The 14,593-nt window shown below is 38.2% G+C and overlaps 1 protein-coding gene and 1 pseudogene across 1 annotated transcript in view; both read left to right on the forward strand.

The window, feature by feature from the left end:
* The window catches only part of UGGT2 (UDP-glucose glycoprotein glucosyltransferase 2), a 601,530-nt gene that overhangs the window by 184,538 nt on the left and 402,399 nt on the right, over nucleotides 1-14,593 (forward strand). The window lies entirely within an intron of this gene.
* Nucleotides 12,041-12,159, forward strand: LOC122150304 (annotated as a pseudogene).

Raw genomic sequence — 14,593 nt, forward strand, 5'->3', positions numbered from 1 at the left:
TCTATCTTGTAGTTGTCTTGACTCCCCTACCATCTACAAGTTCTGTAATGACACAGTTTTTTCCCTCTTTTTGGTTTGTAGTTGTCCTCATTTGTCAATTGATGTCTCTGGTTCCCTGTTTACAATCTTGTAGGCTTATTTACTTTGGATACTTCAATAGCTGGGTTGGTTTCTGGGTTATATATATCATTATGTATTTTAATGGTCAGTTGTTGTTGACTGTTGTTGGTTCTCTGTCCAAAGGGCTCCCTTTAGCATCTCTTGTAAGGTTGGTCTGATTTTAACAAGTTCCCCTAATTTCTGCTTGTCTGCAAATGTCCTCATTTCACCATTATATTTGAGGGACAGTTTTGCTTGGTACATAATTCTTGATTGGAAGTTTTTCTCTTTCAGGCTTTCATGTATGCCATTCCATTGTCTTCTCACCTGCATGGTTTCTGTTGAGAAATCTGAGCTTAGTCTTATTGGTTGCCCTTTGTAGGTAACTTTTCGTTTTTCCCATGCTGCTGTCATGATTCTTTCTTTGTCTTTGGTTTTGATGAGTTTGATGATGATATGTCTTGGTGATTTTCTTTTGAAGTCTCTCCTGTTTGGGGTTTGTTGGACGTCCTGAATGGATATATTCTCATCTTTCATCATACCAGGAAAATTCTCTTCCAACAAATCTTTGGTATTTTTTTCTTTGTGGTTTTGTCTCTTCCTGTTCTAGAATTCTAATTACATGTAGGTTATTCCTTTTGATGCTATGTCACATGAACCTTAGGCTTTCTTCATTTTGTTTTGACCTTTTTTTCTGATTGATCCTTTTCTAAAAAAGGGTTCAGGTATTTGTCATCAATGTCCCTAATTCTGTCCTCCATTGATTCAGTTCTGCTCCTTTGGCCATTCAATGTCTTATCTATTTCTGAAAATTTAGTATTAATCTTCCGGATTTCTGTGTGTAGATTTTGTATCATTTCTAATTTTTCATTTATTTTGACATTTTTTCTTGTATCGTCTTTCAGAATTGTTCTAGGGTTTTCTCTGTGTTTTCCTTGATCTGTCTCTCAATTCGTTGAAGATACCTAAATATAATTCTTTTGAATTCCTTATCAGAGAGTTCCAGTGCTGCGTCTTCCTCAGGGATATGTTTTGGGTCTGTATCTTGGTCCCTTATTTCTCCTGCTTTATCTTGCTTCTTTGGGTGGACAGTGATGCTCTGTTGTCTCCGAGGCATTGTGGCATTTTGTGTTTATATTTAATTGGTGATTGTATGTTGGAGTGACTTGCCCATGATTTTCGTTTTCTTTGTACGTTATCTCCTCAAGCAGGGTACTGTTCTGTGCTCCTCTATTCACTAGTTGACAGCACTTATACATACAGTTAGCACCTGTCTCCTTTCCTGTTGTCAGCCTTTCATATGTCCCTGCTGACCTTGTCAAACAGAGCCTGTTCTTAGTTCCTGGAATCTGAATGAGAATGCTATCACTTTAAAATCGAAAATGGTTGCCACTTGTAAACATTCAAAATGGCTGCACCTTCAGTCACTTTATATATCCAAAATGGCAGCCGCTTGTAAACATTTAAAAATGAATGCACCCTCTATCACTTTAAATATTCAAAATGGCTGACACGTGTAAACAATCAAAATGGCTGCGCCCTCTGGACAGTGGAAAGTCAACAGCTCAGGTTGTTTCCCTCCTTGCTGTTTCCCTTCCTAGCCATAGGCCACCAGGGATGCCTGCAGCCCTCGGTGACCAGGGCTGACCTTTAAGTCAATTCTCCAGTCCCAACACCACTTGGACATATTCAGACTGTCGGACCCGTCAGAGTAGCTGACAGTCCGCAGCTCTGACCGTCTCTGTACTCACTGTTTTTGTTCAGGTTTTTCCACCAGTTGGTGCCTAATCCACTTCTGTATAATTCCTTTCAAACCTCAAGCCTCCAGGATTATCTTCTGTATCTCTGTCAACTGGTTTTTCTTTTCTTTGTTGAAGAGGATCTGTGTCTCTTGTCTGCCTAATCCTCTATCTTCTGCATGGAAGCTTTTAAGATCCCAGTTGCTACTTGCCAAAGTAGGATGTGGAACAATGTTTTTGTGTAGTATGTTATGCCAGTTGAGCTTGATGTTTCCTGTGACTATGGTCCCGAGCCCACATGCCCAATTGCTCGTTCCCTCTGGGTAACTGGCTATGGCTAAGACGTGACTACAACCTCGTCCCTTGTCAGCTCTACTATATACCTGGGAATTCTTACAGAACATACAAATACACTTGTAGAAACATTGTCTGCCAACCCTATACATGGTCATGGGCACACTCCCCCATACATGGACATACCTAATATGTTCAGTTTGTTCAGCCATTTATCCACCGTTATATCAATGTTTGTCATCACTGATGATGCAGTACTATATGTGCAAAAGGATTTATCTTTGTGGTCTTTACCTCCTATGCACCTCTCTTTGTCTTCCTCTTCCTCTTAATGCCACCATGTTGATCACTCACATTTGGTACATTGTCCTTTTTCTTCACCCAAATCAATATTTGTCTCTGTGTATCTAACAGTGTTCCCACCCCTCTCCTCTTACCCCTGGTAACCAACAAAGAAAATTTCCTTCCATATATAAACTTTTCCTTGCCTTTTTACATTAACAGACTAATGCAATATTTGTCTTTCTGTGATTGACTTACTTCCCTCAGCATAATGTCCTCCAAGTTCATCCACATTTTGTGGTGTTTTGCAGATTCTGCATTATTCTTTAGGTGCAACTGTTTTTGAATTATCCTCAGCAAAATTTTACTTGCCTATGATATTAAGGATACTGTTGAATAATTTTCACATTCTTTTTTGATCACCTTTTTTGGAATGGGCACAAATATCAATCTCCTCTCACCAGTTAGCCAGATTTCTTGGCATAAACGTGTAAGTGCTTCCAGCACTGCATTTGTTGAAACATCTCAATGGGTATTCTGTCAATTTCTGGAGCCTTATTTTTGCCAGTTACTTCAGTGAAGCTTGGAAGTATTTTAATACTATTGGTTTTTTATCAAATGGCTCCTCTTGAAATAGTTGAACATCCATCAGTTCTTTTTGATGTAGTGACTCTGTGTGTTCCTTCCATCCTGTTTGATGCTTTCTGCATCATTCAATATTTTTTTCCATAGAAACCTTGAGTATTGCATTTCAAGGCTTGGATTTTTTTCTTCAGTTCTTTCAGCTTGAGAAATGCCAATGTTCTTGGTATTCTTCCCTTTTTGTTTCCTAACTCCAGGTCTTTGTACATTTTATTATAGTATTTTACTTTGTCTTCTTGAGCTGCCCTTTGAAATCTTTTGTTCAGCTTTTATTTCATCATTTCTTCCATTCTCTTTAGCTAATATTCTCACAAGAGCAAGTTTCTGAGTATCTTCTGACATCCATTTTTGGTCTTTTCTTCCATTCCTGTCTTTTTAATGACTGTTTAATTTCATAATGTATGATGTTCTTGAAGTTATCCCACAATTCGTCTGGTTTTTGGTTACTGGTGTTCAAGGCATCAAATCTATTCTTCATATGGTCTCTAAATTCAGGTGGGATTTAATCAAAGTCATATTTTACCTCTCATGGTCATCTTTTCATATTCTTCAGCTTCAACTTGAACTTGCTTTTGAGCAATTTATGATTGTTCTATACTCAGCTCCTGGCCTTGTTTTGACTGATGATAATGAGGTTTTCCATCACCTCCTTCTGCACATGTAGTCAATCTGATCCCTGTGTATTCTGTCTCACTATGCTCATGTGTATAGTGGCTGTTTACGTTAATGAAAAAAGGTATTTGCGATGAACAAGTCATTGTTGTTGTAAAATTCTGTAATGTGATCTCTGGTATTATTTATATCACCAAGGCCATATTTACCAACTACCGATGATTCTTCTCCATTTTCAGCTTTCACATTCCAATCACCAATAATCAGTAATAGATCTTGATTGCATGTTTGGTCAATTTCAGATTGCAAAAGTGGTAAAATTCTTCAATTTCTTCATCTTTGATTTTAGTTGTTGGTGCATAAAGTTCAATAATAGTATTCACTGTTCTTCTTTGTAGGTGTATGGATTTTATCACTGACAGTACTCTACTTCAGGATAGATCTTAAAACAGTCTTTTTGATGATAAATGCAGTGCCATTCTTCTTTAATTTGTCATTCCTGATATAGTAGATCATATAATTGTCTCATTCAAAATGACCCATACCAGTCAATTTCAGCTTACTAATAATATCTATCTTTTTGCATTCCATGTCATTTTTGACAACTTCCCATTTTTTTAGATTCATACTTCGTGCATTCCCCTTTCTGATTATTAAGAAATGTTTACTGGTGTCTCTTCCCATTGTGAGTTGTGCCCCTTCAGCCAGTGGATGACCCAAAAGCTTTATGCTATCCATGCATTAAGGTCAGCTCTCCTTTGAGGGGGCCGCTCTTCCCTAGTCTTATTTTGACCGTCTTCCACCAACCAGTGCTCATCTTCCAGCTGTGTGTCAGACAGTGTTTCAGGAGTATGCGTAAAGTTTTCCAGTAATATATAAGAGTGTTATTCATAATTTTTTCACTGGCCAGTTTGTCAGAAGTGAATGGCTCCTTCCTTCTTCCTAGTCTGTCTTGATCTGGAAACTCTGCTAAAATCTGTCCATGATGGGTGACCCTACTAGTATTTGAAATACCAGCAGCATAGCTTCCAGCCTCATAGCAACAAAAGCCACCATAATATGATGAACTGATCAGTGAGTGGTAGTTCACTACTATGTGTGTGTGTGTAGAAAACATATATGCATGTTTGAACATATTTATTTTTACCACTATACACAAACACACACACACACATATACACATATGGAAATTGTGATTTTAGTGAACATGTACACAGAAAATTTGTTTTCCATTCAACAATCCATACACATTCTGTTTTGTGACATTTACTGCAATCCCCACACTATAACAGCATTCTTCCCACTTCATCCCTGTTCCTACCCCTTCTCTTTGTCCTTCCTTCCCCTCTCTTCCTGTTTTCCTAGCTCTATCCCTGGGAATATCCTATAGTCCTGATCTCATATGCTTGATTGTTTCAGTCAGTGAATATGCTCCTGGTATTACTTTTTACCTTATAGGTGAATCATTTGGTTAATAGTTGAAGCATGGAGGTTAAGTTCAATTTCTAACTTGAAGCATATCTAAGGGCCATAGTCTTGGGGGCTCCATCAGTCTCCATCAGGACCAGAAAGACTATTTTTTTTTAAAGTTTAAGTTTTGTTGCACATTTTCTTCCACTCCATATGGGAATTCCTCTTGTGATCCCTTTCAGAGTGGTCAGCAGTGTTAGCCAGGCACGATCTAGTTTTTCTGGTCTCTGGTTTGCTGAGACTGGTGCTCATGTGGTCCTTTAGTCCTTTGGATTAATTGTTTCCTTGCATCTTTGATTTTCTTCACTCTGCTTTGCTTTGGAGGGGGGAGACCCATAGTTACCTTAGATGGCTAATCATAAGCTGAGCTTAGTATCCCTCGGGACTCTGATCCTGAGCCTTCATGCTCAGGGACTCATTCCCTCCAAGTGTTTGGTTATGATTAAGAAGCGTTCCCACCACTAATCTGTCAGTTTGTCATACTGTGGTGGCTTCTATGTTGTTGTGAGGCTGGAGGCTGTGCCACTGGTATATCAAATACCAGCAGGGTCACCCACAGTGGACACGTCAGTGGAGCTTCCTGACTAGACTTGGAAGAAGGAAGGAGCCATCCACTTCTTAAATAATTGGTCAGTGAAACCTTATGAATATCAGTGAAACATTGTCTGATATAATATTCCAACCTTTGGTAACCCTCAAAGAATGATTTTTTTCTGTGTGTCAAACTTTTCTTAACTGTTTATGGAAGTGATCTAACGTAATAATTGTTCTTTTTTTTATTAATACATTTTATTGAAACATAATTTATGTACAGTGAAATACACAAAACTAAAGTGACATGAGTCAGTGGTTTTTTTTATTTTTTATTTTTTTCCAGTGTTCCCTCCCCTCCCATCCCATCCCTGGTAACCAACAAAGAAAGTTTCTCTTTGTATATAAATCTTTCCTTGACTTTTTACAGTAATGAACTAATACTATATTTGCCCTTCTATGATTGACTTATTTCACTCAGCATAGTGTCCTCCAGAGTTCATCCATGTTGTGTTAGACTGGGTTCTCTAGAGAAACAAAACCAGTAAAGCTAATATATATAGAGGGAGAGAGAAAATTATCTTAGGAAAATGAATCACACACTTATAGAAGCTGACAAGTCCAAAGTTCTTAGATCAAACGTCAAGCTGGAGGCTTTCCTGACTCTTGCAGCTGCAGGGGCTGAGGAGCTCAAGGTTGGCAGGCAGTACACTGGCTTTTGACTCCAACTGAGTGACAAATCCAAGATCTCCAGGCCGAGTGGTGGATTGTTCGCTCACAAACAGTTGTAGGCAGCACAACAGAATCCTGATCCACAGAAGAATGTCTCTTTTCTTCATGTATTTGTTGGCTGCCTGAATATCCTTTTTGGTGAATTATCTATTCATGTCTTTTGCCTTTTTTTTAATCGAATTGTTAATCTTCTTTGTTGTTGAGTTGTTGGAGTTTTTTTATAAATTGTCAGATATGTTGTTGCTGAATATTTTTTCTCAATTTGTAGGTTCTCTTTTTACTCTCTTGGTAGTGTAATTATCGACAAGTATGAATCTGTTGCTTTCATTTTGTTATGTGCTTTTTCATGGTGTTCCTAATTTCTTTGTTCCATATAATTTTCTGTGCTGAGCTTGTTTTGCTTATGAGTCATATTATCACTTCCTTCTTTTCTGTTGTTTTAGTGTTGCTAAATATTTGTGCTGATCCTCTTTTTTATTTTGATGTGAAGGTTTATCATTTTGCTCGGAGGTTACCCTGTGATCTATAGTTTTCTTCCCAAGTTTGGAGCAGTGTGTTCTAGCAGTTGCTTGACTTTCCTACCATTTAGAAGTTCTGTAACTACACATTTTCCCCCTCTTTTTCATTTGCAGTTGTCCTCATTTCTCAATTGATGTCTCTGGTTCCCTCTTCAGAATTGTATAGGCTTATTTATTTTGGATACTTCTGCAACTGGGTTGGTTTCTGGGTTATGTCATCATGTGTGTAAATGGTCAGTTGTTGTTTGCTTTGTTGGTTCTCTGTCCAAAGGACTCCCTTTAGCATTTCTTGTAAAGTTGTTCTAGTTTTAACAAATTCACTTAATTTCTGGTTATCTGGAAATGTCCTAATTTCACCATCATATTTGAGGGACAGTTTTGCTAGAAGTATAATTCCTGGTTGAAAATTTTTTTTCTTTCAGGGTTTTATATATACCATCCCATTGTCTTCTTGCCTGTGTGGTTTCTGCTGAGAAATCTGAACTTAGCCTTACTGTCCCTTGTAGGTAGCCTTTCGATTTTCCCATTCTGTTTTCAGGATTCTTTCTTTCTTTTGGAGAGTTTGATGATGATATGTCTTGGTGATTTTCTTTTGGGGTCTATCCTGTTTGGGGATGATTGGACTTCTTGAATGGATATATTCTCGTCTTTCTTCATACCAGGGAAATTCTCTTCCAACAAATCTTTGACAATTTTCTCTGTGGTTTTATTTGTCTCTTCCTGTTCTAATTCTGATTACACATAGGTTATGCCTTTTGATGCTATCCCACATGAACCTTAGGCTTTCTTCATTTTTTTTTTTTTTTAATCTTTTTTCTGATTGTTCCCTTTCCAAAGAAGTATTGAGGTTTTTTTTTTTTTTCAGTCTAATTCTGTCACCCATTGATTTGATTCTATTCCTTTGCCCATTCAATGGGTTATCTATTTCTGAAAATTTGGTATTAGTCTTCTAGATTTCTATCTGTATATTTTGTATCATTTCTAATTTTTTATTTATTTTGTCATTTTGGTCTTGTATTGTCTTTCAAAATTGTCCTAGGGTTTTCTCTGTATTTTCTTCAATTTTGTCAGTATTTTCCTTGATCTGTCTCTCAGTCCATTGAAGGTACCTAAGTATAATTCTTTTAAATTCCTTATCAGGGAGTTCCAATTCTCCTTTTTCCTCAGGGATGTGTTCTGGGTCTTTATCCTGGTCCCTTGTTTCACTTGCTTTATCGTGCTTCTTTGTGTGGACTGTGATGCTCTGTTGTCTCTGAGACATTGTGAAGTTTTTGTGTTTATATTTAATCGGTGATCATTTGTTGGAATGACTTGCCCACAATTTTTGTTTGCCTTGTGTTTTATATCTACTTAAGCAGGGTACTGTGCTCCTCTTTTTGCTAGTTGACAGCACTTATGCACTCACCACATGTCTTCTTTGCCATTGTCAGCCTACTATTTGTCCCTCCTGTCTTTGGAAACAGACACTATTCTAAAGTCCCTGCAATCTGAATGAGAATACTGTCGCTTTAAATATCCACAATGGCCATTGCTTGTAAACATTCAAAATGGCTGCGACCTTGGACACTTTAAATATCCACAATGGCCTTCGTTTGTAAACATTAAAAATGACTGTGCCCTCGGTCACTTTTAATACCCAAAATGGCCACCTCTTGTAAACAATCAAAGTGGCTGTGCCATCTAGACTGCCAAAACTCCACAGGTTAGGTTGTCTCCCTCCATCCTATTTCCCTTCCTAGTCATCGGCCATCAGTGTAGTCATTCCTGCAGCCCTTGGCAACCAGGGCTGTTCTTCAGTTCAACTCTCAGGTCCTTACTCCACTTGAAAATATTCAGGTTGTTGGTGCTATCAGAGTAGCTGACAGTTCGTAGCTCCATCCATCTCTGTATTCACTGTTTTCATTTAAGTTTTTTCACTAGTTGGTGCCTAATCCACTTCTATATGTTGTTGTTATGTGCTGTCAAGTCGGACCCGACTCATAGTGACCCCTCCTTGGTTTTCAGAGGCAGTATCACTATGCAAGTAGATTGCCCCATCTTCCTTCCGAGGAGTGGCTGGTGGGTTTGAACCGCCACTGGTTAGCAATCCACTTCTGTATAGTCTTTCAAAGCTCACGGCTCCATGATTATCTTCTGTATTTCTGTCAATTGGTTTCTCTTTTATTTATGGAAGAGGGTCTGTATAGCTTGTCTGCCTATTCTGCCATCTTACCAGTACTCAATAATTGTTGTTTTCCAGTTGACTAATTTCATTCTGCATAACGTCCTCCAGATTCATTTACGTCAAGACGTGTTTTACAAATTAATTCCTATTCTTTAACATTCTGTAGCATTCCTTTGGGTCAATGTCTGTAGTTTATCCACTCATTCATTGATGAGAGCTTAGGTTGTTTCCATCTCTTTGCTACTGTGAATAATGTCGTGATGAAAGTGAGTGTGCATTTATCTGATCAAGTCACAGCTCTTTTTTCTCTAGGACATACTTGGTTTATATACCTAGTAGTGGGAATGCTGGATTATATGCTATTTCTTTGTATTTCCAACTTCTTAAGTGAGCTCCATACCATTTTCCACAGTGCTTGTACCGTTTTACTGTCCCACTGGTAGTGTATGAGAATTCCAATCCCTTCACACCCTTGCCTTTATGTTTTTTTTTTTTTTTTTTTCCCCCGAACTTTGCTGTTAATGCTAGGGTGAGATCATATCTTATTGTGGTTTTGATTTGTATCTCTCTAATGGGAGCTCTGGTGTGTAGTGCCTAAAGCATTTGACTGCTAACCAGAAGGCTGGTGGTTCAAACCCACCAGCCACTCCTCAGAAGGAAGATTGGGCAATCTACTTCCATAGAGATACCGCCTCAGAAACCCAGGACAGATCACTATGAGTCAAATCGACTTGACAGCAGTGAGTTTGTTTGGTTTAATGGCTAATGAGTGCATATATGTCTTCATGTGTTTATTAGCTGCCTGAATTTCTTCTTTATTGAAGTGTCTGTTGATGTCCTCTGCCCATTTTTCAATTTAATTGTCTTTTTTTTCATTAACCTATTGACATTTTGCATAAATTTTAAATATTAGTCACTTGTCTGATATATCATTGCCAACTTTTTTTCCTCACTCCATGTGTTCTCTTTTCATTCTTTTGAGAAGAATCTTTTGTTGCACATGGGTGTTTAATTTGTAGGAGGTCCCAGTTATGTAATTTGTCTGCTCATGTTTGTGCTATTTTAATTGTGCTCGATAGTGTTTTTGTGCCATGTATTAGATCCCATAAGTTTGCCCCTATTTTTTTCTTTGATAGCTTTAATTGTTACATTTAGGTATTTGATCCATCTTGATTTAGTTTTTGTATATGGTGTGAGATGTGGATAACCAAAACACCAAACCAAACATACTGCTGTTGAGTTGGATCAGACTCATAACAACCCCTCCTTGGGTTTCTGAGGCAGTATCACTATGAAAGTAGATTGCCCAACCTTCCTTCAGAGGAGTAGCTGATGGGATTGAACCGCCAGCATTCTGGTTAGCAGCCAAATGCCTTAGGCACTATGCCACCAGAGCTTCTGAGATGTGGATACTGTTTCATTTTTCTGCACGTGGATGTTCAATTTTGCCAGCACCATTTGATAAGGAGATTATCTCTTCCCTATGTAATGGATTCTAACCTTGGTCAAAGATCAACTGTCTGTAGGTGGGTAGATTTACTGATAGATTCTCAATTCTGTTCCTTTGGCCTCTATATTAGTGATTATACCAATACCAGGCTCTTTGATATACCAGGTTTTTTGACTACTGTGATTGTAGAGTTTGTTTTGAGATCAGGGAGTGTGAGGCCTCCTACTTTGTCCTTCTTTAGTTGTGTTTTGCTTATCTGTGGAGTATTTTCTTTCAATATAAATATGGTAATTACTTTTTCCATCCTTTAAAAAATGATGATTTAATCTGAATTGGGATTACATTATATCTGTAGATACCTTTGGGTATTATTATTATTTTTATAATGCTAAGTCTTCATTTCCCTGAGCATGGTTTGTTCTTCTATTTATGTAGATCTCTTTTGCTCTCTTGTTGTAGTGTTTTGTAGTTTTCATTGTAGAACTCTTTTATAGCTCTGTTTAGATTTATCTGTAATTATTTCATATTTTGGGTCTTATTTTAAATGGTATTGTTTTCTTAATTTTGTTTTCAGAGTTCTCTTTGTTGCTGTAGAGGAATCCTACTTATTTTTATGTTGATGCTGTACCTTGCCATTTTGTTAAAGCCTTCTATTTAGTTTTCTTGTTTATTTAGCCTTCCAGGTAGTTTTCTTGTTGAGTCTTTTGGATTTTCTGTGTGTTGGATGCTGTTGTTGTTGTGTTGGTATGTGCTGTCAAGTCGGACCCGACTCATAGCGACCCCTCCTTGGGTTTCTGAGGCAGTATCACTACGGAAGTACATTGCCCCATCTTCCTTCTGAGGAGTGGCTGGTGGGTTTGAACCATCAGCCTTCTGGTTAGCAGTCAAGTGCCTTTAGTCGGATCCTATCATCTCCAAATAGAGATAGTTTTACTTCTTTGTTAATTTGTATGCCTTTTATTTCCCTTTCTTGCTTTATTGGTCTGGCTTGGACTTCTAATTCAGTATTGAATAGAAGTATTTATAAAGGGCATCCTTGTTAGGGAGCCGTGATGGTGCAAAGGGGATCTTTGGTGGTGTAGTGCCTAAGGCATTTGACTGCTAATCAGAAGGCTGGCAGTTCAAACCCAACAACCACTACTTGGAAGGAAGGTTGGGCAATCTACTTCCATAGCAATACTGCCTCAGAAACCCAAGGAGGGGTCGCTATGAGTCAGATCAGACTCAACGGCAGTAGGTTTGGTTTGGTTTTGGTTGGTTTTGTGTATATGCCCTTAATTGCGTTGAGAAATTTCCTTTCTATTCCTATTTTGCTGAGCATTTTTATCAAGAATCGTTATTAGATTTTTCAAATACCTTTTCTGCACTGATTGAAATGATCATGTGCAAGGTCTTTTCCTTTGTTTTATTTATTTGGTGGATTATATTGATTGTTTTTGTAATGTAGAAACATGCTTGAATATCTGATATGAATCCCATTTGTTTATGGTGTATTATATTCTTGTTTTTCTACAGCCATACCACCCTTAACATGCCTGATCTTGTCTGATCTTGGAAACTAAGCAGGATCGGGCCTGGTTAGTACTTGGATAGGAGATGGCCTGCGAATACCAGGTGCTACAGAAGAGCTCTGATGGCGTAGTCCCTAAGAAATTTGACTGCTAACTAAAAGGCTTGCGGTTCAAATCCACCAGCCTTTCCTTGGAAGGAAGATTGGCAATCTACTTCTGTAGGGATACTGCCTCAGAAACCCAAGGAGGGGTTGCTGTGAGTCAGACCCGATGGCAGTGGATTTGGTGTTTTGGTTGGGATATTTTTGTTTTGTCGTTGAAGTCTATTGGCTGTTTTTTGTTTTGTTTTGTTTTTTTAAATAGTGATGTCTTTGCCTGGTTTTGGTATCAGAGTTATAGTTGCTTGATAGAATGAGTGTAGTAGTAGTCCAGCCTTTTCTGTGTTCTGGAATAGCCTGAGTAGTATTGATGTCAGCTCCTCTCTGCATGCTTGGTAGAATTCACCAATAAAGCTGTCTGCGCTGCGTCTCTTTTTTTGTTTGGGAGTGTTTTTATAATTTGTTCTCTTTCTTCCTTTGAGATGCATCTATTCAAATTTCTACCTCAGATTGTGTTAGCTTGAGCAGGTGGTATGTTTATGTTTCTAGAAGTTTGTCCATGTCTTCTCAGCTTTCAAATTTCTCAGTGTACAGTTCTTCATAGTATTCTGTCATTATCCTTTTTATTTCAGTAGGTTCTATAGTGACATTGTCTATTTCATTTCTTATTTGTGTTATTTGCATCTTCACATCTTTACCCTTATTAAATTTGTCAGTGGTTTGTCAATTTTATTAATCCTTTCTAAAAAAAACCAACTTCTAGTCTTGTTAATTCTATTTTTTTGTTTCATTTATTACTCCTCAAATCTTTATTATGTCCATTATTTAGGTGATTATAGGATTGTTTCTGCCTGACTGTAGGCATTTTTTATTCTTATTTTTGGACTAGTTGGAAATGTTAGGTTAAGGTATTGATTTTGATTCCTTTTAAAAAAAATTTGTGGGTTTAATGCTATAAATTGTCCTCTGGGTCATGCATTTCTCTGTCACAAAGGCTTTTTTTTTTTGATTCAAGGAATATATATATATATATATATATATATATATATATTTTTTTTGTGATTTGGGTGAAAAGTTACAGAGTAAATATACATTCTGTACAGCAGATCACATATACTTTGTCTCATGACATTGACCATAATTTAGCACAATGCAATATCTCCCCTCCCACTTCTTCCCGATAGTTACCTCTTCTCTGTGTTTATCCCTCCATGCATTCCTACCCCCTGAGCTGTCTCCCTGTGCCTTAACAGCCCTTCTTTCTCTCTTGCTTGTTCTCTCCAAGGAGTGTATCTACCTCAGGTAAATGCTCAACTAGAATTCCTGTCTGTTGTTTGGCTGGAAGCCACAGGCTTGGACCTGAAGGGCAGCTAGGGGCCATAGTTTCAGTGGTACCACCAGGCTTGATCGGGCCAGCAAACCTGTTCCCCGCTTTTTTTTTTTCCCAAATGATTTTGAGTTTTGTTCCACATTGCTCCCCCTGTCTATCCAGGATCTCCTACAAAGATCCTCTTCCAAGTGTAGTAGCCGAGCACCATCTATTTCTTCTGATTTCATCGTCGTATAGGCTGCAGATCGGATGGTGTATCAGTCACTAGGACTAATTGTGTCCGTGAATTTTGGTTTTCTTCATTTTTTTGGCTCTGGATGAGGAGAGACCCATCGTTGCATCTAGATGGCAGCTTGCAAGCTTTTAAGATCTCAGTCACTACTCGCCACAGTAGAAGGTTGAACAATGCTTTGTGTAGTATGTTATGCCAATTCAGCTTCATGTCCTCTGTGACTATGGTCCTGAGCCCACAGGTTCAACTACTCAGTCCCTCTGGGTAGCTGGCTGTGGCCAAGCAGTGACTACAGCCTTGCCCCTGTCAGCCCCATTATACACCTGGGAATTCAGATCATACACATAAGGTTATTGGGCTACTGTCTGCCAACCCTATACATGTTCTTGGGTGTACTCTCCACTTCATATACATATCTAGTATTTCAGCCTGTCCACCCATTTATCTACCCATATACCTGTGTTTGCCTTTACTGACCACGCCGTGCTATATGTGCAAAAGGGTTCATCTTTGTTGTCTGTACTTCCCACGTACCTCTCTCTGTCTTTCTCTTCCTCAATGCCACTATATTGATGACTCACATTTGGTACATTGCCCTTTCTTCACCCAAATCAAAACTTATCTCTATCTAACAGTATTCTCTCCCCTTACCCATGGTAACCAACAAAGAAAATGACCTTCCATAGATAAGTGTTTCCTTGACTATTACAATAACTGATTAATACAATATTTGTCCTTTTGTGATTGACTTATTTCACTCAGCATAATGTCCTCCAAGTTCATCCATGTTATGCAGTGTTTTCAGATTCTACATTATTCTGTAGCGTTTCATAGTATTCCATTGTGTGTATGTACCATAGTTTGGATATCCATTCCTCAGTTGATGGAC

The sequence above is a fragment of the Orycteropus afer genome, unplaced genomic scaffold (assembly GCF_000298275.1).
Source record: "Orycteropus afer afer isolate SDZICR_OR568_19922 unplaced genomic scaffold, OryAfe1.0 scaffold00117, whole genome shotgun sequence".
In the NCBI taxonomy this organism is placed as follows: Eukaryota; Metazoa; Chordata; class Mammalia; order Tubulidentata; family Orycteropodidae; genus Orycteropus; species Orycteropus afer.